Here is a 23,602-nt window from a genome sequence, read left to right on the forward strand (position 1 = left end):
TCTCATAATCATGAAATGCGGCAATTGCTAGCATCACTCTAATAGATTTTATCTTTGCAACTGGTGAGAAGGTCTCATCATAGTCAACTCTGGGAGTTTGAGTAAAGCCCTTCGCAACCAATCGCGCTTTATATGTGTGTACATTTCCATCCACGTCGGTCTTCTTCTTGAAGATCCATTTGCACCCAACGGTCTTGATGGGTTTTAGCCATAAGAACTTTCCTATGTGCGCATGCAAAACCCTAATGCTTGGATCTAGGCTTTCTAATAAACATGCTTTGAATCCAAGACTTCTAATTACTAATTAGGTTAAATAACAACATTGAAACAGATCTAGAATCATACCTTTGAGTTCCTTGTTGATCTTGAGGTCTTGGAGCTTCTAGAGTCACAAATGTCACTCCTCTAATGGCTTACAAACACCAAATCAAGGAGGATGATTTGGGAGAGAGGAGAGGGGAGGAATTTCGACCAGAGTTCTCTTACTTAATCAGAGGTGTCGAATTCCCTATGCCATGGGTCTATTTATACTTGTAGACTCCTTAAGGGTTACAACCTAAACCCTAATTGGATAATCTTCTCTTAAGGCTATCCAAATCCATTCCTAGATAAGCATATGGACGATTTTAGCTCTTCTAAAGCTCTTAGAATCCGTCCAAACCATATCCTAATGGATTTACAGTCTAAAGCTTAACTATCAAACAATTGACAGTTCATACCCCTTTATTTAATTAATCTCTTTAAGTCACCAAATTAATTCTAATTAATTCTATGACTTATATTAATCAAATAACAAATATATTATTTAATATATTATTCTCATAATATATTAATAATATTTATTCTCTCTTAATAAATCATCCTATCAAGTTGCTATGGTGAAGGCAACCCAAAAGGACCATGCACAACCGGATATAGTTACAGCCTTAGACACTATTCCAACAGTCTCCCACTTGGATAAGTCTAGTAACTATACAAGTACAATTCGGTTTGCAATCGTAGCTCTCAAAGACGCTGTCAACTCTGATCTAATCAATCTTGTCCTTTAGATAAGGGAACGTACAGTCCTCTGTTAGATATCATGCTGACAATCCTATGGAATGGTTAGTCAAGCATTTAGGTTTCTCGATCTCTGATTTATTTGACATAGAACTTAATCGAGCACATCAATTCAGTTCTGACCGGGCCCGGCACATAAGTCAAATCAAATCATCGAGCGGCCGAGATATCGCTTTTACCTTCTTAGATAAAAGTTACAGATAAACTTCGACTTATATGCATTTACTTATTCATTAACCAACTATACACAACAATACGTTTTATAACACCAAGTTACTGATGCGTTTTCGTATAATCCATGTACAATCAATTAACAAATAATAAACCATATATCTAGGTTTTAAGACTATATGATATTATCGTCTTGCGATCACCCTTTTATATCTTATTCCATAAGGTGATTCCAGCAGGCGTGGGTTTATTCCAATGCTCAAAACTAGTTCATAAGCACTCATGAACGTTGCAGCAATCCTTTGCTATGTCTAACACCATTTAGACATTCTACACACCAATTCATGACAATCTTCTTTCATATCTACTTCCAACATATGAACGATTGTGGACCATTTGAACAATTCTATTATTCCTAATAATTTCAATTATTCTGGAAGTCAAAACATGCAAAGTGAAACAATAGCTAAACAATTAACATAAGATAGTAACATTACTCATAAATAAAACTCCTTTATTTAATCATCAAAATGTTAATTACATTTATCTATTACATGTTTCTAATACTATCTAATCTATGCTCATATCATCCTTCAGCCCAATACTCCTAGCATGCTGCAAGTGCTTAACCCTACTCAGTCCCTTCGTAAGCGGATCTGCTGGGTTATCTTCTGATGATATCCTCTTAACTACGAGTTGTCCTTCTTCTACACGATGTCTAATGAAATGATACTTTCTGTCGATATGTCTTGATCTACCATGATCCCTCGGTTCCTTGGTTAAGGCAACCGCACCTTCGTTATCACAGAAAATCTCCATTGGCTCCTTTATGGCAGGTACGACTCCAAGATCACCGATGAAGTTCTTTAGCCATATTGCCTCCTTCGACGCTTCGCTCGCTGCAATGTACTCTGATTCGCACGTTGAATCAGCTACGGTTTCCTGCTTGGAACTTTTCCATGTCACTGCTCCTCCATTTAGGGTAAAGACCCAGCCCGACTGCGAACGGTAGTTGTCCCTATCGGTCTGAAAACTGGCGTCACTATACCCTCGCACCTTCAAGTCATCACTTCCTCCGAGGACTAAAAACCATTCCTTCATCCTCCGAAGGTACTTAAGGATATTCTTCACCGCAATCCAATGTGCTTTGCCAGGATTCCCTTGATATCTGCTAACCATGCTCAAAGCAAAGGCTACATCAGGGCGAGTACAAGTCATAGCGTACATGATTGAGCCAACTGCGGAAGCATATGGTACTCGGCTCATTTCTGCTATCTCAGCTTCGGTACTCGGACTTTGAGTTTTACTCAATTTGGCATTACTTTGTATCGGTTGTTCTCCCTTCTTTGAGTTTTCCATACTAAAACGTTTTAGTACCTTCTCTAAGTAAGTATTCTGACTAAGTCCAATTAGTCTCTTACTTCTTTCTCTTACTATCCTTATTCCCAAAATGTAAGAAGCCTCTCCGAGGTCCTTCATAGCGAAGCACTTTCCGAGCCAGGACTTTACCTCCTGCAGAGTCGGGATGTCGTTTCCTATGAGTAATATGTCATCGACATATAGAACGAGGAAGCTTACTATACTCCCACTGGCTTTGACATATACACAAGATTCGTCTTCGCTTCGTACAAATCCAAACTCTTTGACTTTCTCATCGAAACAAAGACTCCATCTGCGAGATGCTTGCTTAAGTCCATAAATGGACTTCTCAAGCTTACACACTCTATCCGGATGCTTCGGATCCACAAACCCCTCTGGCTGAGCCATGTAAACATCCTCAGCCAACTTTCCGTTAAGGAAAGCGGTCTTGACATCCATTTGCCAAATCTCAGAATCATGAAATGCGGCAATTGCTAGCATCACTCTGATAGATTTAATCTTCGCAACTGGTGAGAAGGTCTCATCATAGTCAACTCCGGGAGTTTGAGTAAAGCCCTTCGCGACCAATCGCGCTTTATATGTGTGTACGTTCCCATCCACGTCGGTCTTCTTCTTGAAGATCCATTTGCACCCAAGGGTCTTACGTCCGGGCACGTAATCAACCAAATTCCACACTTGGTTATCATACATGGATTGGATCTCGCTATCCATTGCCTCTTTCCACTTTACAGACTCCGGGCCTGCCATGGCTTCCTTATAGCTATTAGGTTCATCAAGATTTATTAGTGTACCATCACTAATATACGTGTCCCCTTCGGTAGTAATATGAAAGCCATAAAACTGGGAATGAACTCTAACTCTATCGGAACGTCTAAGAGGTAAGGATTCGTCAATTGGTTCAACCGGAGTTTCCTCCTCGGGTTGAGTGCCAGCGGTAGAGGTTCCTTCATCTATCGATTCTTGAATCTCTTCAAGTTCGATTTGCCTCCCACTGTCTCCTTGGCTTATGAGTTCTCGCTCTCGGAAAACTCCTCTCCTCGCAACGAAGACAACATTGTCCTTCGGTCTATAGAAGAGATATCCAAAGGATGTCTGCGGATAGCCGATGAAAATACATTGCTCACTTCGTGGTTCAAGCTTGTCGTGAGTATCTCGTCTTACGAAAGCCTCGCAACCCCAAACCTTGATATGTGCCAACGAGGGAGCTTTCCCTGTCCACATCTCGTGAGGTGTTTTGGCAACCTTCTTAGTAGGGACTCGGTTAAGGATATGGGCGGCAGTCTCTAAGGCATACCCCCAGAAAGAAATAGGTAGTGAAGCACGACTCATCATAGAGCGAACCATATCCAATAAGGTTCGATTACGCCTTTCTGCCACCCCATTCAACTGCGGTGTCCTAGGAGGCGTCAATTGCGAAACTATTCCACACTCCTTGAGATAATCGTGGAATTCAAGACTTAGGTACTCTCCTCCTCGATCGGATCGAAGCATCTTGATTTTCCTGCCCAATTGATTCTCCACTTCATTCTTGAACTCTTTGAACTTTTCAAAGGTGTCTGACTTTTGCTTGATTAAGTAGATATACCCATATCTACTATAGTCATCGGTAAAAGTCACATAGAAGCGGTTCCCATCCTTCGTGGTTGATCTAAACGGTCCATATACATCGGTATGTATTAGGTCCAATAGACCCTCGCCCCTTTCACAAGTACTCGTGAAGGGCGACTTAGTCATCTTTCCAAGCAAACAAGACTCGCATGTGTCATCTTCCCTAAGGTCGAATGACTCCAACACTCCATCCTTTTGGAGTTGGGCTATGCGTTTCTTGTTGACATGTCCAAGACGACAATGCCACAAGGATGCTTTATCCATACTAGTGGAAGAATCAATATTCAAAACATCATTTCCTAAGTTATCAACAATCATAACGGTTTCATATATTCCATTACATGGTATAGCTTCAAAGTAAAAGACACCATTTAGATAAGCCAAAATAGAACCATTCTCATTATTAAAAGAAAATCTAAATCCTTGTCTATACAAACCATGAAATGAAATGATGTTTCTTTCCATTTCTGGCGAATAGCAACAATTGTTCAAATCTAAAACTAAACTATTCCTAAGCACTAAAGAATACACTCCAATCTTGGTCACAGGCGACGATCTTCTGTTCCCCATGATTAGATTGATCCTTCCTTGCTCCACATCCCTACTTCTTCTTAGTCCCTGCACATTAGAACAAATGTGATAACCACAACCGGTATCAAGAACCCAAGAAATAGCATGATTAGAATCGTTAGATTTGATTGTATATATACCTGCGAAAGATGGCTTGATCTTTCCTTCTTTGATCGCTTGCAGGTAATCCGGGCAGCTTCTCTTCCAATGTCCTATCTTGTGGCAGTGGTGGCACTCTGCCTCCTTCGGGTTAGAGCAGGGCTTGGCGGGATCAACTTTGGTCCCACTAGAAGAGGCACCATCTCGGGCTTTCACCTTGCGATAGTTCTTCGATGAAGCTTTCCTCTTCTTTCCTTTCCCTTGTCCAATAGCCAAGACAGGAGCAGCGGGCGGATTGGGAGTAGGTGCAACAGACTTGTCTTTGAAGTTGCTCTCAGCAACCCTCAAGAGCCCTTGGAGCTTGCTTAGGGTGACCTCTTCTTTGTTCATGTGGTAGGTCATCCTAACTTGATTGTACATCGGAGGCAAAGAGTGAAGCACCATGTCGATCGCCAAATCCTCACCGAAGTCAACATTTAACTTGCGAAGGCGGTCGACATACCTTTGCATCTTTTGCAAGTGCACGGTAAGAGATTCTCCATGACCCATCTTAGCGGAAATCATGTTAGTGAAAATCTCGTACCTCTCTTGTCTCGCGTTTTGGTGGTACCTCTCCAATAAGTCTTGGTGCATCTCGTACGGGTACATGTCCTCGTAGGACTTTTGGAATTCGGAGTTCATGGTGGCGATCATGATGCAATGTACCTTCGTTGCATCTCGCTCATGAGTTTCAAAGGTGGTGATTTCGGCTGGAGTAGCGATTTCGGTGTTGATTTTCTCGAGCTTCTCATCGAGGACATACTCCTTATCCTCATAGCGAGCAATGGTGCGAATGTATCTTATCCATTCGCTAAAGTTCGTTCCATCGAAGGTGACCTTTTGGCAAAGGCTCATCAACGTGAAAGAACTAGCAGCAACGTTGTTTGCGTTTGACATCTACAAAAGAAGAAAGGACAAAGATAGATTAGAGTAAGAATCCCTAATTATCACCCAATAAGAAAAATTAGGGCTAGGATCCAACAATAACATTTACATACTAGAAAAGGGATGCCGTAATCTAACATGCAAATAAATTGAAGGTAAGTGAATGACGATTCACTAATTCTCCATCACAAAACTTAACTATTAGTCCTAAGTGTATTGAGAATTCCTAGGTTCGGATGAGATTCATTGAAACTATTCAATGACATGTTTAAATCTCGATATGCCCCTCTTGTTTGTGACTAGGATACCGAGGATCACAAAGCGGGTGTGAATTACCATGCAAATTCACATGGTGCCTTCATTGTAACGATCACCTATTCGATGTGCCGGTAAACCACACACGCTCCATCGAACTATGATAAACAATGAATCACCCTTTGCCACCTTTGCTTAGAACCAATTAGTGTGCTGGTAAACCACGCACGCTCCACTAACTTCTTAGCAAGGGTGCAAAGTGTAATTTCATGGGATTGCATCAATTCACTTTCCTAAAGTAACTAAGGTTGGGAAATATTAAAAATGTGTAGTTACTTTTTATTACTTATTATACTTTTAATGAGAGGATGAGGTTTTCCCTATCCTACCCGTTCGGCTAACGACCCTCCACTAACAAGCAAGCGGTGGGTGTAAGTGTACACCCATTAAGCGCCATTTTATAGGCCGCAACCTTATACCCACCTTATAGATCGGCTTCGTGAATGAGGCCTACTAACGGTAAGACTAGCATTTAGTTATATATATATATATATATATATATATATATATATATATATTATATATATATATATATATATTATTCTAGTAATATTATATTAGTATAGGGTTGTATTTTAAACCTTTTAAAATCTAGGGTTTGAAATTCAAGTTGTCTAAATTGAAACTTTTAATCACAAAATATAAATTTCAAAACTTGAGCGCAAGTTTTAAACATTTAAAACATGGAGGATCAAATAACAAATAATTCCAATTAACAATTAATATCTTAATTATCTATATTTGATTTTATTCAAGATTTCTTTTTAAGATAATTACCAAAACAATTAAAATAATTAATTAATTATCACATAAGGAATTAAATATTTTATTAGTTGATAAATACCTTTAATTAGATCAAGATAATAGTCATATATATCAAAAAATCGGATTAGGGTTGATCTAATATGATTAAGGTAACTTTCCATAAGATAATTATGAAAAAATCCTGAATCTGGCCATTCCTGATGCTTGGACTCGCCGAGTGCACCAAGGGACTCGCCGAGTCAGGCCAACTCGCCGAGTCCATGACTCAGAAACCCAAAAAACGAATTTTGCAGGTTAGTTTCAGTTAATCAAGCAACAATTTAATGAAAACCAAGCTAGTCTCTGATACCACTGATGGGTTTTAGCCATAAAAACTTTCCTATGTGCGCATGAAAAACCCTAATGCTTGGATCTAGGCTTTCTAATTAAAAATTCTTTGAATCAAAGACTTCTAATAACTATTTAGGTATAATAATAACATTGAAACAGATCTAGAACCATACCTTTGAATTCCTTGTTGATCTTGTTGTCTTGGAGCTTCTAGAGTCACAACTGTCACTCCTCTAATGGCTTACAAACACCAATAGCAAGGAAGATGCTTTAGGAGAGAGGAGAGGGAAGGAAATCGGCCAGGGTTCTCTTACTTTAGGTGAAGTGTCGATTTCCCTTAGCTATGGGGTCTATTTATACTTGTAGACTACTTAAGGGTTACAACCTAAACCCTAATTGGATAATCTTTTCTTAAGGCTATCCAAATCCATTCCATAGATAACCCCTTGGACGATTTTGAAGCTATCCTAGCTTCTAGAATCCGTCCCTTGTATATCTATAAGGATTTACAGTCTAAAGCTTAACTATCAAACAATTGACAGTTTATACCCTCTTATTTAATTAATCTCTTTAAGTCACCAAATTAATTCCAATTAATTCTATGACTTATATTAATCAATATATTATTCTTTATATTATTCTCATAATATATTAATAATATTTACTCTCTCTCAATAAATCATCCTATCAAGTTGCTATGGTGAAGGCAACCCAAAAGGACCATGCACAATTGGGTCAAATACTTGCCTAATATAGTTGCAGCCTTAGACACTATTCCAACAGATGATTCACAGATAGGTGCTAGCAATCAGGAGATTGTATGGTGGAGATCTCGACAACGAGTGATTTGTATGGAGAGGTCGGCAAACTGATTGGAATGTTAGAGCCAATTTTAGGTGGGAAATATAATTAGGGATTTTAATTTTTTGTGGGAAGAGTGAAATTATACCGGGAAACTAAAATTTTGAGGAGAAATTTAAAATAGTTTAGAATATATATATATATATATATATATATATATATATATATATATATATATATGTCTGTGTGTATGTGTATGTGTGTGTGAGTTTCTTTAAGACCAATGCAATATTATGATACAGAGGATGTGTTTTGCGACTATTCATTTTGGATGCAAAAAAATGGAAATATTAAATAAATTAAAGCGAAGCCCTAAGTCATAAACCTTACGACATATATAACTCTAAAACCCCAATTCATACATGAGAAGTTATGAGCTTGTAGGAATAAGTGGACAGGCCATTGGACTAAACTCGCAACAAAACAAAACTATCGGATCATCCTTGCAAGCCAACCCTATTTTGGACCAAACTTGTAGCTTTTGGTTAATGGTTTAGGGTTTGGTTAATGATTATAACATATTGCTTATAGATTAATACTTATGGTTTAAGGCTTAAGGTGTACGACTTAGGGATTATGTTGTTAGACTTAGGGATTTTGACTTATGGTTTATGGTTTATGGGTTACTAGATATTTCTTATGGCACCTTGCTTAAGGCGTAAGGTGTATGGATTATGCTTATGGCCTAGGTTGTATGATTTATGGATTATATATTATGGATTATGGCTAAAGGCTTAGTGGTTACAACTTAAATCTTATGATGTATGGAATATCGCTCATGGCTTATAACATATGGTTAAAGGTGGTATAGATTAGGGCTTAAGGCTTATATTTTATGTGTTAGGGCTTATGGCTTAGGGATTATGGTTTGTAACTAAACTTTTAGGGCTTACAACTTATGTCTTATGGTTTGTTGCTTATTGCTTGTGGCTTATATATTATGGTTAAAGGTGGTATGGCTTAGGGCCTAAGGCTTATATTTATGTATTAGGGCTAAGGGCTTAGGGGATATGGTTCGTAGTTTCTGATGTATGGCTTAGGGCATAAGGCTTATGGCTTAGGTGATAAGGTTTAGGGCTTATGACTTATGGCTTAAAACTTATGACTTATAACTTAGGGCTTAGGGCTTAAGGCTTAACGATGAGTGCTTATGCTTATGGTGTTTAAAGACTTATGGCTTACAACTTATGGTTTAATGCTTAAGGCTTATGTTTTATGGCTTATAAATTAATGCTTAAGGCTTATGACTTAGGGTTTAAGGCTTGGGGCTTAGGTGATTAAGGCATATGGCTCATATGTCATGGCTTATGGCTTATGACTTATGGCTTATGGCTCATATGTCATGGCTTACGGTTTAGTGCTTATAAGTCAGGGTTTAGGGCATATTGCTTATGGTTTATGGCTTATGGATCATATTTCATGGCTTATGAATTATGTACCAAGGCTTATGGTTTAAGTCATATGACTTTTGTTGTATGAATTATTTCTTACAAGTTAGGACTTGATGTATAAGACTAAGGGCTTAAGCATTGAACAAATTGGTATGGTACATAGTGCACATTGTTAAATTTTTTTCTTTGTTGAAAGTGTACTGCTATTTAGAGGCATAGCCCCTGAACCAACGAGGGTCTGGGGGCAGCGCCCCTGGGAGCGGGGTCCAAGGGGCACAGCCCCTGACTGGGATCGAGTTCTAGACCTAGTTTTGTACCCGGTTTTTGATAAATGTACCCGGTTTTGTGATCCATATTCTAGACCCGGATTTAAGTTGGTTTATGACCGTTTGTGGACAAATGTCATGTGGCAGTTTTAAGACAGGAAGTTTTTTTGTTATATGATCATATCCGAAATCTGTTGTTGGTACACTTCTTCTTCGTAACATCAAAACATTATCTTTTTTGTTTTTTCTCTCAATTCTGAATCTTATCCGATTAAAGATTGGGACTACCACCCAAATACTTTAATTTGAAAGTGTTATACACGATTCTCAGAATTCCGAACCTTTCTATACACACACACACACACACACACACACACACACATATATATATATATATATATATATATATATATATATATATATATATATATTAAACACCATCATTCAAAATTTCAAATGAAAATTTCAATTTCCCACTCGAGATTTTATTTGAACTTCACTTTCACACACATCAAATTAAACTCCCTCCCAAATATTAATGCATTTTATCTTTATTTTCTCTTAATTTCTTTTTTATTTGAATTCTTCCCAAATATACAAGGGCGAGGGCTCCCTTTTCTCATATCTGTTTCTACGCTCAAGAATTGCCATTCTCTAATATGTGTTTCTACACTCAAGAATCGTTCAAAATCTGCTTTTGCTCTACGATCTAGACTACCGACACAGTGATTAGTCTCCGATTGAGTTGATTTCAGCCACTGAATGAGATTGTGTAGGTTTTCCTTCCTAATTTCTTGCTTAATCGGCGCATATGTAAGTGAATTTCAAAGAACCGCGGGTAAAATTAGGCCGTCTATCACCAGAAATTCGAGAGCAACTTGCTCTATCGATGAGTTCTTGTCCAACCGATAGGAGGTGGGTATATAGATTTGCTGTTCTACCGCCTCCGATGAATAGAAGCCACCGTCACCAACCTTCTCTGGCTCTTCGTGGTTGCCTTCCAGTCGATGCTACGCCTTCTACTCCTCCATATATCCTCTGACATCGTCTGCTCCTCCGGAATCCCTCTAACATCTATCCTTGTCATTTGTGAGGGTAAGTTCTTCTTCAGTTCTAAAAGAATTTGATTAATTGATTTTAAATAATATTGATTTCACCTTATCAGGGAATACCTTCTAATGGGTGCCTTTATGGTGTAGAAGTATTCAAACACCATGTTATACTCTGTTCTGACATAATTAATAGGCTTTTAATGACAGAGGTGTCTGCTGGCTCGTAATTTGTATGTCATGACTCATATATAACAATGAAGTGTGAATGCCTAGTTGAAGTTGTTACAGTTCCATGATCGATCATGTTATGTGCTATACTTCTGATGCATATGTATATTGATTATTGAAAGAATTAACATCAATTCATTTTCTGTCACTTTTAGGTGGGCAAGCATAGTAATAGCAATAGTTGTTATTAGAAACTTATTGGCTCCAATCACAATTAATCAACACAAGGTTGCCTCAAAGTTAAATGTGAGCTCTACTCATTTGCCTAAAATATTTATTAGTTCATACATTTGAAGTTGAAAGCCAATATATGTAAAACACCAATCAACATCTCTCTCCATCTCTCTCTAGGTGTGTGTCCTGACTCCTAAGTCCTGAGTATAACAGTATATTGAGTTATACTGTTCATAGGTTGCATTGATCTGTTGACATTTTGCATATAGATTTTGGGGCCATAATTGGAGCAGATTCAACAAAAGATGGAAGATAAGGTATGCCCATCATCAAACTTCTTCTGTCATTTGTCATCTTACATGTTACATAGATGAAAAGTTCTTGTTTATGCTGGTGCACTATGTATAAAGAGCCACCTTTGTCTAAATTATAATATATTGTTTCAAAACGGAAGTTAAAGCTATTGAATAACATGTTGTGAATCAATATCCTTAATTTGATGCTACCATATAACTTTTGGTCATGAATAATTAATTATTAATGCAAATAGAAGGCTGGGGGACTTCTTGCATGTGCAATGCTCTTAATGTTTGTTTATTGAATTCGACATGCTTATCCTTTCAAGAAGATGAAACTCTTTGGCCCTTGATTATTTTTATTATTAAAAATTATTAGTAACCTTTTCAGAGCATGAGTATACTTAATTGACCAGGTTTTTCATCCAAGCCCCTGTCATTGTCAGCTTTTTCCTTGTTGTAAGTAAAACATATTATATCCCAAATGGCAACTTCAATCTTTTAATAATATATAATACTACATTTTTGGAATGTGTTGTAAGTTTTGAGTAAGTAGTAATGTGCAGATTGAGAACATGGTGGAAAAGGTTCCATATTTTCAAACTAGTGGGGCATCTTGGTTCATCGACCTTACCACTGTTGATGCCTGCTATATTCTTCCTTTATTGGCTGCCATTTAATGTTGGATAACTGTCGAGGTAAAAACATTGTTTTTGATTGTTTCAGTTGCCTTTTGGATTTCCTTGTCCTTATTGTATATATGTTGTGTTCCTTAGTTTACCATGCAGAAAGGTAAGCGTGGTGGTGTTTGGAAAAACATTGCAAGGGATGGTGCTGCTCTTACGCTTCCTCTTATAGTAAGTTTCCCAAACGTATCTATCACATCACAATTCTTTTTCTTAATTGTGAAAATTCCAACCTTCTCACTTGTTGAAACTTTGTAGGAATGAAACAATTGGTTGATAGTTGATACTGGTCTGAATGAAACAGAGGAAGTTTTATCTTTATTGATTTCCAAAAGGTACCCATTAAAAGGTATTTTCTGATACGGTAAAATCAGTTATCATTTATAACACAATATGTATTTTTATACAAACAAATTTATGAAGATTCCTAGATGAGCAATGGGTCACACGTACCCGGAGAGAACCAGCTTGAAGAACGAAAACTCAAAACCCTAAATTCTTGAATTACCTTGACCGTACACTAGACATGTTCGAGTATGCTGGTTCATGTTCCAGTTTTGGTCTGGACCTGTTCAGAGTCCCTAACTAAGTTTTTGTTGTTGTACCGAATTGGATCGTTTGTTAGGATAGATATTTGTTGGATCGCTTCATATCAAAACTTGGGTTTTAAAATAGATATCAACTAAAAGTAGTTATTTTTCTATACGTTTAATTTGCAATTTTAAGTAAAAAATTATGTCCTACATTCATGTTTAACAATTAATAACTTTAAGGATGTAACAACCCTGATTTTCTACTCATACATCTAAGGTAAGTATCAAAAAAAAAAAAAAAACCAACACATCCTCCAAGATTAGTAGCATGTCCTCTCTTGACCAGGAGCACATTTGAGAAGGCCAGATAGGGGTGGAACGCATTCAGTCCAAACCCCTAGTGAAATCACCCAGAGAAGCACATCTATGACTAAATAATCAGTCCTAGATACTAAAATTCATCTAATTATAAGTGTTCGGTTGAATTTTAAATAGTGCATGTCTATTAGGGATGAAATCCAGTTTTTTATAAGTTTCCCATCAAAATGAAAAAGTAGTGCCATTGTATTAATGACTTAAATTTTGTCCACAATGAGGTCCTTACACAGTCAATACTAACACAAATATTTGTGACTGATTCATCAGTCTCTTATATATGGGGTATATAACTAAATAGTATTTGTGACTAATTCATCAATATCTGAAATATGGCATATATAACTAAATACCTATCTTAAAGACTAACATTCAGTCCCTACTAAAGTTCCCTCCAAAGTCAAAGTGGCTAGTTTATCCAAGACTAAACTTCAGTCGTTAATAAGTTTCCTTCAAAATAGTATTCATGACTAATTCGTCAGTCTTCGATATATGACATCTATCACTAAATAATCAGTCTTAGATACTAAAATTTAGTTAATTATAAGTGTTTATTCGAATGTTAAATAGTGTATGTTTATCAGGGACTGAAACTCAATCTTTAAAAAGTTCCCCATGCAATTGACAAATTGTTGCAATTGTATCAATGACTGAACTCAGTCCCTAATAAGTTCCATACACAATAAAAAATAACAAGTATATTAGGGACTGAAATTTAGTCCCACATAACTTTGTCTCCAAAGTCAAAGTTGATGTTATACCGTTCGAAACTGAAATTCAGTACCCAATGTGTTGCCCACCAAATCTATGGTGACACAAACTGGTTAGGGATCAAATTTTATTCTCTATTAAGTTTTCTTAATCTCAAATGTTTCACACATTAAAATCAGTCCTAGATAGTATCAAAGGCTAATTCATCAGTCCTAGATACACGGTATCCAAGACTGACTAATTAGTGCCTGAGTCAGCCATGGAAGCCCTTTTTTCTTGTAGTGAAGGTGGAAATAAGTACGTTGCTATTCCAAAGTGCATTGTTATTTCTTGCACTTAGGAAAAAAACCAAATTACATTTATATTTCTTGCACTTGGAATATAAACACAATTACCAAGTCAACATGCATTTATTGATCATTATATAGATATATGAGAATTTGAAATTAAAGTGTCTTATTTTACCTGGGATGGTTGTGATTGTGGTAGTGGCTGAAATAGTAGAAGGTTTTTGGTTGATGCCTCTTATATGGCCACGCTGAGAACCTAATACTTTCTCGAAACATGGTTTTTCTTCAGCGGGTGTTAAATATCGTTCTCAATTTAACCCTTGTGTTTGTTCTAAGAGGTCTTGCACTAATCGATTCCATGTTTTCCAAAAATGATTAAAAATTAAGTATAAATACACTTAATTATATGATAAAATTATAATTAAATACTTACATATTATTGCTCAACCATATCACTAACAAATACACTATTCTTATCGGTATGAGCAACATGGAACGTTTCAACTCTCTTTAGGTTTTTTATCATTAAAAGTTAGATTATCTTATATATATATATATATATATATATATATATATATATATATATATATATATATATATTCATACATTAGCTTTTTATAGCAAGTAATGCTATACGAGCTCAGCCCCCATAGTTCACGAATGTTTACAATTCACAGACTTTTTTGGTTTCTTGTTGAAGCAGTTATGTGTTCATCTGTTTGGAAATACTCAACTGATTTCCTCCAATTATCAACATCCATATCATCTGGGGGTGCCTAATGCTCTCGGGATATCCTCATACTCTCCAACTCACAAAAGATATGATTTTACATCAGCTTTACGCTCTCTACAACTTTTTAATAAAGCCGCTTCAAAACTCTCTAACAACCGTGCGGCCTCTGGATCCTAGAAACGCGATCAAAAGCAAAATTTGTTTTAAAAAACAAAAAAATTTAGATAAGTAAAAACCAAGCCTAATTAAACAAATAAACCTAGCTACCTCTGGATCCTAGAAACGCGATCAAAATAAAAATTTGCTTTAAAGAACAAAAAAAAAATTTAGATAAGTAAAAACCAAGCCTAATTAAACAAATAAATATTCTTATTTAAGTAATTTACCCTTATATGTTGTTTTACTGTATCCTTTATCGCGGGGGAAACTTTTTTCTCACTTCTTGTATCAAAAGGGACTATCCACCACATTATTTTCCCAATTGTGCATGTACACATGTATTTTGGTTCTTTTACGGAATCAATTGGCATATCCCTATCATAGTCAAAGTTAACTGATTTTCCCTTATTATTTAAGAGGGCCTTTTCAAGCTTAATGTTTTTTTCTTTTTCTCTAACTCTCCTCGGTGGCACAGCACAAATATAATAAAAAATGATTAGAAATGATAATTTATAACAACTAAATGAAAATAGTAAACATAATTTCATAATAAGACTTACCATCCTATTCATGCTGACCAGGACCTCTACCGCCTGGGTGAGGCTGGTCCCGACTCCATCGCCCCCATGTCCATAAGCCATAACAACAGCCATGGTGTACAGAAACAAGATTTATATCAACGCAATTACCTAAAAAATTGTTATATATACAGATACAATTTCTAATACAAATGCACATTACATAGGAACAAACGTCTTTATTTAAAGTAGAAATCCAAATAAAGTTTCTATTAAAAGTACACATTACATAAGAACTATTCTAATCAGAATCTCCCTCGTATCCTTTCGTGTCTTATTCAGTATCATAATCAGAATTTCTCTCATAATAATCAGTCTTGCAATCAGAAACATCATTGACTCTACCATTTGGCGGAGGAACTTCAGTTGCACTCTCTACCTTAACCTTGACTCTAGGAATGTTCTGAAAGTACACGTTGAAATCAATAAAAAGTGAAGCATTGGATGGAGAGATATTTTGAACTACGTCGACATTGTTAACATTTTTGTTTGAGCCATTATCAACATTTTAGACAGAGCCATTGTTAACAAGTTAGACACAATCATCGTTTGATGGTACATCGCAAATACTTCGATGATTAACATGATCGACAACACACCGATACTTATTGTATTGGTTTGTTCGATAAGGATCTAGGATGTAGAAAACTTGTTTGGCTTGTGAAGCATATATGAGTCGATTATCTTTGTACGTTTCGCGTTGTGTGTCAATATTGGTGAAATTATTAACAGAAATAACTCTCGTTCATTTCTCAAACCATTTTCGCTGAAAAAGTACAGTTGAATAAACATGTGTATACCACAACTCTGTAATCTCTTCTAACTAGCCATAATATTTCTCTCCTTTCTCATCCACTGCTAGAACCTCTGAGTTTTGTGTTTTGCGTTGTGCATCATGACTAAGCACCATAAACCTAACACTGTTGACTATCCATGTGGTGTAACTATAATCATTCATTTGCGAACACAATTGCAAGAGTCGTTAACTCTTTGTAGAATTGTGGAGAGTTTTATGTTTTCATTTGAAGAACCTAGAAAATATAAAGTAATATTTATTATGTATTCTTTAGATCAAGGTAACAAATACTTTTTTTAACTTATGTTACCTTTTCATGAAACCAGTTAGGAAATTCACTCTTTATATCACTTTGAGGATGTTTAGATTTGAATTTCCTATGTTGATGAAAAAAAGATATAGAATTCGTAAATATAAAAAGATAAAAAAATAGATAATGAGAGTAAGAGATAAGAACAGTTACTTGATATGTTGTCTGACTTCTTCATAGTTATTCAGTACAAACCATTCCGTGTTACGCATTTCCATTAAATTAAGAGTTTTGATTTGAGTTGCACTGGCTGGTCAACATTTAGACTCAAAGATCCAAAACTTTGTTTTTTCAATGGCGAAATCTTCATTTCTTCTAGGGTGATTGAATTTAGTATGCACATCTCAAAGTTACGTCGAACAAAATGATAAAGCTTCTTTAGCAACATAACCTTTAACTATAGAACCTTCCGACATCACCTTATTTCTGACATAGTTTTTCAATTTGTGTGTATACCTTTTGAACGGATAGATCCATCGTATACATAGCAGGCCTTTGGGAATCACTTCGTCAGGTAAATGCAAAACTAAATGAACCATAATTTCAAAAAACGTTGGAGGAAAAATCAATCCTAACTTGCATAAGATTTAAATAATGTATACTTTTGCTTTCCTCATATCATCCACCTTTAGTTTTCTTGAGTAAATTTGCTTGAAAACCATACAAAGGTCTACAATATGCGTATAAGTAGCGTTATCTAACAACCTTCTAACTCTAATTGGTATCAAACATTGCATAAAAGTGTGATGGTCATGGGCTTTCAACCCAATAATGTTAGTATTGGTGTCGTTCAGTTTCTTACTGATATTAGACCCAAATCCATTTGGCAATTTAACATGTTTTAGAAAATAACAAAAGAGTTTAACATCTTTTATAAAATAACAAAAGAGTTGTCAATTGCGAAACTATTCCGCATTCTTTTAGATCTAATATCATATGATATGATTCAATTGTTTACACTAGATCTAGAATTGTAAGCCTTGGATACATTGCATGTTCAATTAGAGAAACCTAGATCCAAGCATTAGGGCTTCCATGTGCACATAGGAAAGTTCTTATGGCTCAAACCCATCAGAACTATTGGATTAGTGTCTAAGGCTGTAACTATGTTTGGTATGTACTTGACCCGGTTGTGCATGGTCCTTTTGGGTTGTCTTCACCATAGCAACCTGACAGGATGATTTGTAAAGAGAGAAGAGATATTATTGTTAATATATTATGAGAGTAATATATTAATGGAATAATAATATTATTTGATTGATATAAGTCATATATTAATTGAGATTTAATTTGGTGACTTAAAGAGGTTAATTGAATAAAGCGGCATAAACTGTTAAATGTATGATAGTTGTGTTTTGGGCTATGTATCCTTATGGATATTAGGGTGGACGGATTTTAGGGTTAGGATACCTAAAAATCGTTCATCCTCATATCTAGGAGGATCTTTGGATTGCTTAGGGCCTAAGTTACTCAATTAGGGTTAAGGGTGTAACCCTAGTATCTCATAGTATAAATAGACCTCTTGGGTGAGGGAAATCTACGATACTCTTGCAAGGAAGAAACCCTAGAGCCGATTTCTCACCTCCTCTCTCTCTCAAGATCATCCTCTTGCTAGTTGGCGTTTGTAAGCCATTAGAGGAGTGGCAATTGTGACTCTAAGCTCCAAGGACAAGAAGTTTCAAGCAAGCAACTCAATGTATTCTTTTAGATCTGATTTCATATGATATGATTCAATTATTTACATTAGATATAGCATTGTAAGCCTTGGATACATTGCATGTTCAATTAGAGAAACCTAGATCCAAGCATTAGGGTTTGTATGTGCACATAGGAAAGTTCTTATGGCTCAAACCCATCAGTGGTATCAAAGCTTTTCATTGATTTCTATTGAATTGATGCTTTGGTTTATTACTTGTTGCTTGAAAATTTCGTTTTTTGTGATTCTGACCAGTGAACTCGGCGAGTTCACAGAGGAACTCGGCGAGTTCTAGCGCCAGAAAGAGACAATTTCGGGATTTCTTGCTGTTTTGCTTGAGGATACTTGCCTTAATTGTTTTGGGTCATTAAAATCCGAATTTTTTGATATGTTGGAGTATATTCTTGACCAAACAAAAGATAATTACCATTTAATTGAATAATAATTTCCTTATATGATAATAATTGATTATTTGAATTAAATTGGTGAATTGTCTTGCAAGTAATATTGATTAGATCAAATTTAAATAATCTAATTAGTTGATGTGTATTATTTTCTATTTGATCCTTATGTTTTGAAAAGTTTAGAACTTTTCCTCAAGTTTTGAAATTTAAGTTTTGTGATTAAAAGTTTAATTTGAATAATTTAAATTTCAAACCCTAGAATTTTACATGTTTAAAATTCAACACTATACTATTATATTTTTACAAGCTTTATATATATATATATATATATATATATATATATATATATATATATATATATATATATATGATTTAAAAGTGCCAGTCTTACCGTTAGTAGGTCTCATTCACGAAGCCAGTCTATAAGGTGGGTATAAGGTTGCTGCCTATAAAATGGCGCTTAATGGGTGTACACTCACACCCACCGCTTGCTTGACTGGTGGAAGGTCATTAGCCGAACGGGTAGGATAGGGAAATCCTCTCATCGTTAATAAGTATAATGAATCTATATAAAGTAACTAAATGTATTTCGTAAAATTCCTAATCTTAGTTACTTTAGGAAAAGTGAATTGATGCAATCCCATGAAATTACACTTTGCATCTTTGTTAAGATATTAGCGGAGCGTGTGTGGTTAACCGCCACACTAATTGATTCTAAGCTAAGGTGGCAAAGGGTGATTCATTGTTTGTCATAGTTCGATTGAGCGTGTGTGGTTTACCGGCACATCGAATAGATGACTGTAACAATGAAGGCACCATGTAGATTTGCATGGTTATTCACACCCGCTTTGTGATCCTCGGCATCCCAGTCACAAACTAGAGGGGCATATCGAGATTTAAACATGTCGTTGAAAAAGTTCAATGAATCTCAAAGAAATCTAGGAATTCTCAATACATTTAAAACTTAAGCTTGTATTTTCCATGGTGAAGAATTAGTGAATCGTCATTCACTTACCTCCAAATTATTTGCATGTTGGATCACGACATCCCTTTTCTAATGTGTAAATAATGTTGTTGGGTCCTAGCCCTAATTTTTCATTTTGGGTGTTAATTAGGGACTTAACTCTAATCAAACTTTGTTCCTTTCTATTTGTAGATGTCTAACGCAAACAACACTCTTGCTAGCTCATTCACGCTAATGAGCCTTTGTCAAAAAGTGACTTTTGACGAATCGAACTTTAGCGAATGGATAAGATACATTCGCATGATTGCGTGTTACGAGGACAAAGAGTATGTTCTCAATGAAAAGCTCGAGAAGATCAATCCAGAAATTGCTACTCCCGAAGATATGGCTGTCGTTGAGACCCATGAGCATGATGCAACGAAAGTCCATTGCATCATGCTAGCCACGATGAACTCCGAATTCCAAAAGTCCTATGAGGACATGTATCCTTATGAGATGCATCTAGACTTGATGGAGAGATACCACCAAAGCGCGAGGCAAGAGCGCTATGAGATCATAACGAATATGATCACTGCTAAAATGGGAAGTGGAGAGTCTCTAACCGTGCACTTACAAAAGATGCAAAGGTATGTTGATCGTCTTCGCAAGTTGAATGTCCACTTTGGGGAAGATTTGGCTATCGACATTGTTCTTCACTCCTTGCCCTCGTGCTACAACCAATTTAGGATGACCTACCACATGAACAAGGAAGAGGTCACCCTAAGCAAACTCCAAGGGCTCCTAAGGACTACTGAGCGCAACCTCAAGGACAAGTCTGTTGCACTAGCTCCCAATCCACCCGTTGTTCCTGTTTTGGCTATCGGGAAGGGAAGGGGCAAGAACAGGAAGGATTCTTCAAAGAACCAATGCAAGGGAAAGTCCTAAGATGGTTCCTCTTCTATTGGGACCAAGGTTGATCCTGCTAAAACTAACCCAAACCCAAAGGAGGCAGAGTGCCACCATTACCACAAAATAGGGCATTGGAAGAGAAGCTGCCCGAAATATCTGTAAGCCATCAAGGATGGGAAGATCAGGCCATCTTTTGCAGGTATTTACACAATTAAATCTAATGATTCATCTCATGCTATTTCTTTGGTTCTTGATACAGGATGTGGTTATCACATATGTTCTGATTTGCAAGGACTAGGAAGAAATAGGGATGTGGAGCGTGGAAGAATAAATCTAATCATGGGGAACAGAAGATCATCGCCTGTGACCAAGATTGGAGTGTATTCTTTAGTGCTTAGTAATGGATTGAATTTAGATTTAAATAATTGTTGCTACTCTCTAGATATGACAAGAAACATCAATTCTTTTCATGGTTTATTTAGACAAGGATTTAGATATTCGTTTAATAATGAGAATCGTTCGATTTATGCTTATCTAAATGGTGTTTTATATTTTGAAGCAATGTCTTGTAATGGAATTTATGAAACTGTTATGGTTGTAGATAACCTAGGAAATGATGTGTTGAGTATGGATTCTTCCAATAGTATGGATAAAGCATGTTTGTGGCATTGTCGTCTTGGACATGTCAACAAGAAGCGCATAGCCAAACTCCAAAAGGATGGAGTGTTGGAGTCATTCGACCTTAGGGAAGATGACACGTGAGAATCTTGTTTACTTGGAAAGATGACCAAGTCACCCTTCACCCTTCACTGACACTTGTGAGAGGGGTGAGGGTTTATTGGATCTCATACACACCGACGTGTGTAGGCCCTTTAGATCCACCACAAAGGATGGGAACCGCTTCTACGTGACTTTCACTGATGATTATAGTAGATATGGGTGTATTTACTTAATCAAGCACAAGTCAGAAACGTTTGAAAAGTTTAAAGAGTTCAAACATGAAGTGGAGAATAAATTGGGTAGGAAAATCAAGATGCTTCGATCCAAACGAGGAGGAGAGTACCTAAGTCTTGAATTCCACGACTATATCAAGGAATGCAGAATAGTTTTGCAATTGACGCCACCTAGGACACCGCAGTTGAATGGTGTGGCAGAAAGGCGTAATCGAACCCTATTAGACATGGTTCGTTCTATGATGAGTCGTGCTTCACTACCTATCTCATTCTGGGGGAATGCCTTAGAGACTGCCGCCTATATCCTTAACCGAGTCCCTACCAAGAAGGTTGCCAAAACACCTCACGAGATGTGGACAGGGAAAGCTCCCTCATTGGCACATATCAAGGTTTGGGGCTGTGAAGTTTTTGTAAGACGAGAAACTCATGAGAAGCTCGAACCTCGTAGTGAGCGGTGTATTTTCATCGGCTACCTGCAGAAATCCTTTGGATATCTCTTTTATAGACCGAGTGACAATGTTGTCTTCGTTGCGAGGATAGGGGTTTTCCGAGAGCGAGAACTCATAAGCCAAGGAGACAGTGGGAGGAAAATCTATCTTGAAGAGATTCAAGAGTCGAGCGATGAAGGAACCTCTAACGCTGGCGCTCAACCCGAGGAGGAAACTCCGGTTGAACCAATTAACGAGTCCTTACCTCTTAGATGTTCCGAAAGAGTTAGAGTTCAACCCCAGTTTTATGGCTTTCATATTACTACCGAAGGGGACACGTATATTAGTGATGGTACACTAATAAATCTAGATGAACCTAATAGCTATAAGGAATCCATGGCAGGCCCAGAGTCTGCAAAATGGAAAGAGGAAATGGACAGCGAGATTCAGTCCATGTATGACAACCAAGTTTGGAATATGGTTGAGAATGTGCCCGTACGTAAGACGGTTGGGTGCAAATGGATCTTCAAGAAAAAGACCGACGTGGATGGGAATGTACACACATATAAGGCACGACTGGTTGCGAAGGGCTTTACTCAGACTCCCGGAGTTGCCTATGATGAGACCTTCTCGCCAGTTGCTAAGATAAATTCTATTAGAGTGATGCTAGCCATTGCTGCATTTCATGATTATGAGATATGGCAGATGGATGTCAAGACTGCTTTCCTTAATGGGAAGTTCGCTGAGGATGTTTACATGGGTCAGCCAGAGGGTTTTGTCAATCCGGAGCATCCCAATAGAGTGTGCAAGCTTGAGGAGTCCATTTATGGACTTAAGCAAGTATCTCGCAGATGGAATCTTTGCTTCGATGAGAAAGTCAAAGAGTTTGGATTTGTACGAAGTGAAGATGAATCATGTTTATATGTCAAGGCCAGTAGGAGTATAGTTAGCTTCCTCGTTTTGTATGTCAATGACATACTGCTCATAGGAAACGACATCCCGACTCTGCAGGAGGTTAAGTCCTGGCTCGGTAAGTGCTTCGCTATGAAGGACCTCAGAGAGCCTTCCTATATTTTGGGAATAATAGGACTTAGTCAGAATACTTACTTGGATAAGGTACTTAAACGTTTTAGTATGGAAAACTCGAAGAAGGGAGAACTACCGATACAGAGTAATGCCAAATTGAGTAAGACTCAAAGTCCGAGTACAGAAGCCGAGATAGCTGAAATGAGCCGAGTACCTTACGCTTCCACAGTTGGCTCAATCATGTATGCTATGACTTGTACTCACCCTGATGTGGCGTTTTCTTTGAGCATGGTCAGTAGATATCAAGGGAACCCTGGCAGAGCTCATTGGATTGCGGTCAAGAATATACTTAAGTACCTTTGGAGGACCAAGGAATGGTTTTTAGTCCTCGGAGGGAGTGATGACTTAAAGGTGCGAGGGTATAGTGACGCAAGCTTCCAGACTGACAGGGACAACTACCGTTCGCAGTCGGGCTGGGTCTTTACCCATAATAGAGTAGCAGTGGCTTGGAAAAGTTCCAAGCAAGAGACCGTAGCTGATTCAACATGCAAATCAGAGTACATTGCAGCGACCGAAGCGTCAA

At 37.1% G+C, this 23,602-nt stretch overlaps 1 long non-coding RNA gene across 9 annotated transcripts; it reads left to right on the forward strand.

Moving 5' to 3' along the window:
- Positions 1–10,341: 10,341 nt before the first annotated feature.
- On the forward strand, positions 10,342–12,918 carry LOC145053984 (uncharacterized). Of its 9 annotated transcripts, XR_013684647.1 has the most exons (7): positions 10,342–10,834; positions 11,175–11,265; positions 11,463–11,510; positions 11,881–11,948; positions 12,056–12,187; positions 12,266–12,346; positions 12,434–12,918. It is a non-coding gene; the product is annotated as an uncharacterized LOC145053984 (long non-coding RNA). The 9 variants fall into 9 exon arrangements; XR_013684645.1 differs by having other exon boundaries at positions 11,175–11,510; XR_013684643.1 differs by having other exon boundaries at positions 11,881–12,187.
- Positions 12,919–23,602: the final 10,684 nt, after the last annotated feature.

The sequence above is a fragment of the Lactuca serriola genome, chromosome 5 (assembly GCF_051521515.1).
Source record: "Lactuca serriola cultivar US96UC23 chromosome 5, Lser_US96UC23_V15, whole genome shotgun sequence".
NCBI classification, from domain to species: Eukaryota; Viridiplantae; Streptophyta; class Magnoliopsida; order Asterales; family Asteraceae; genus Lactuca; species Lactuca serriola.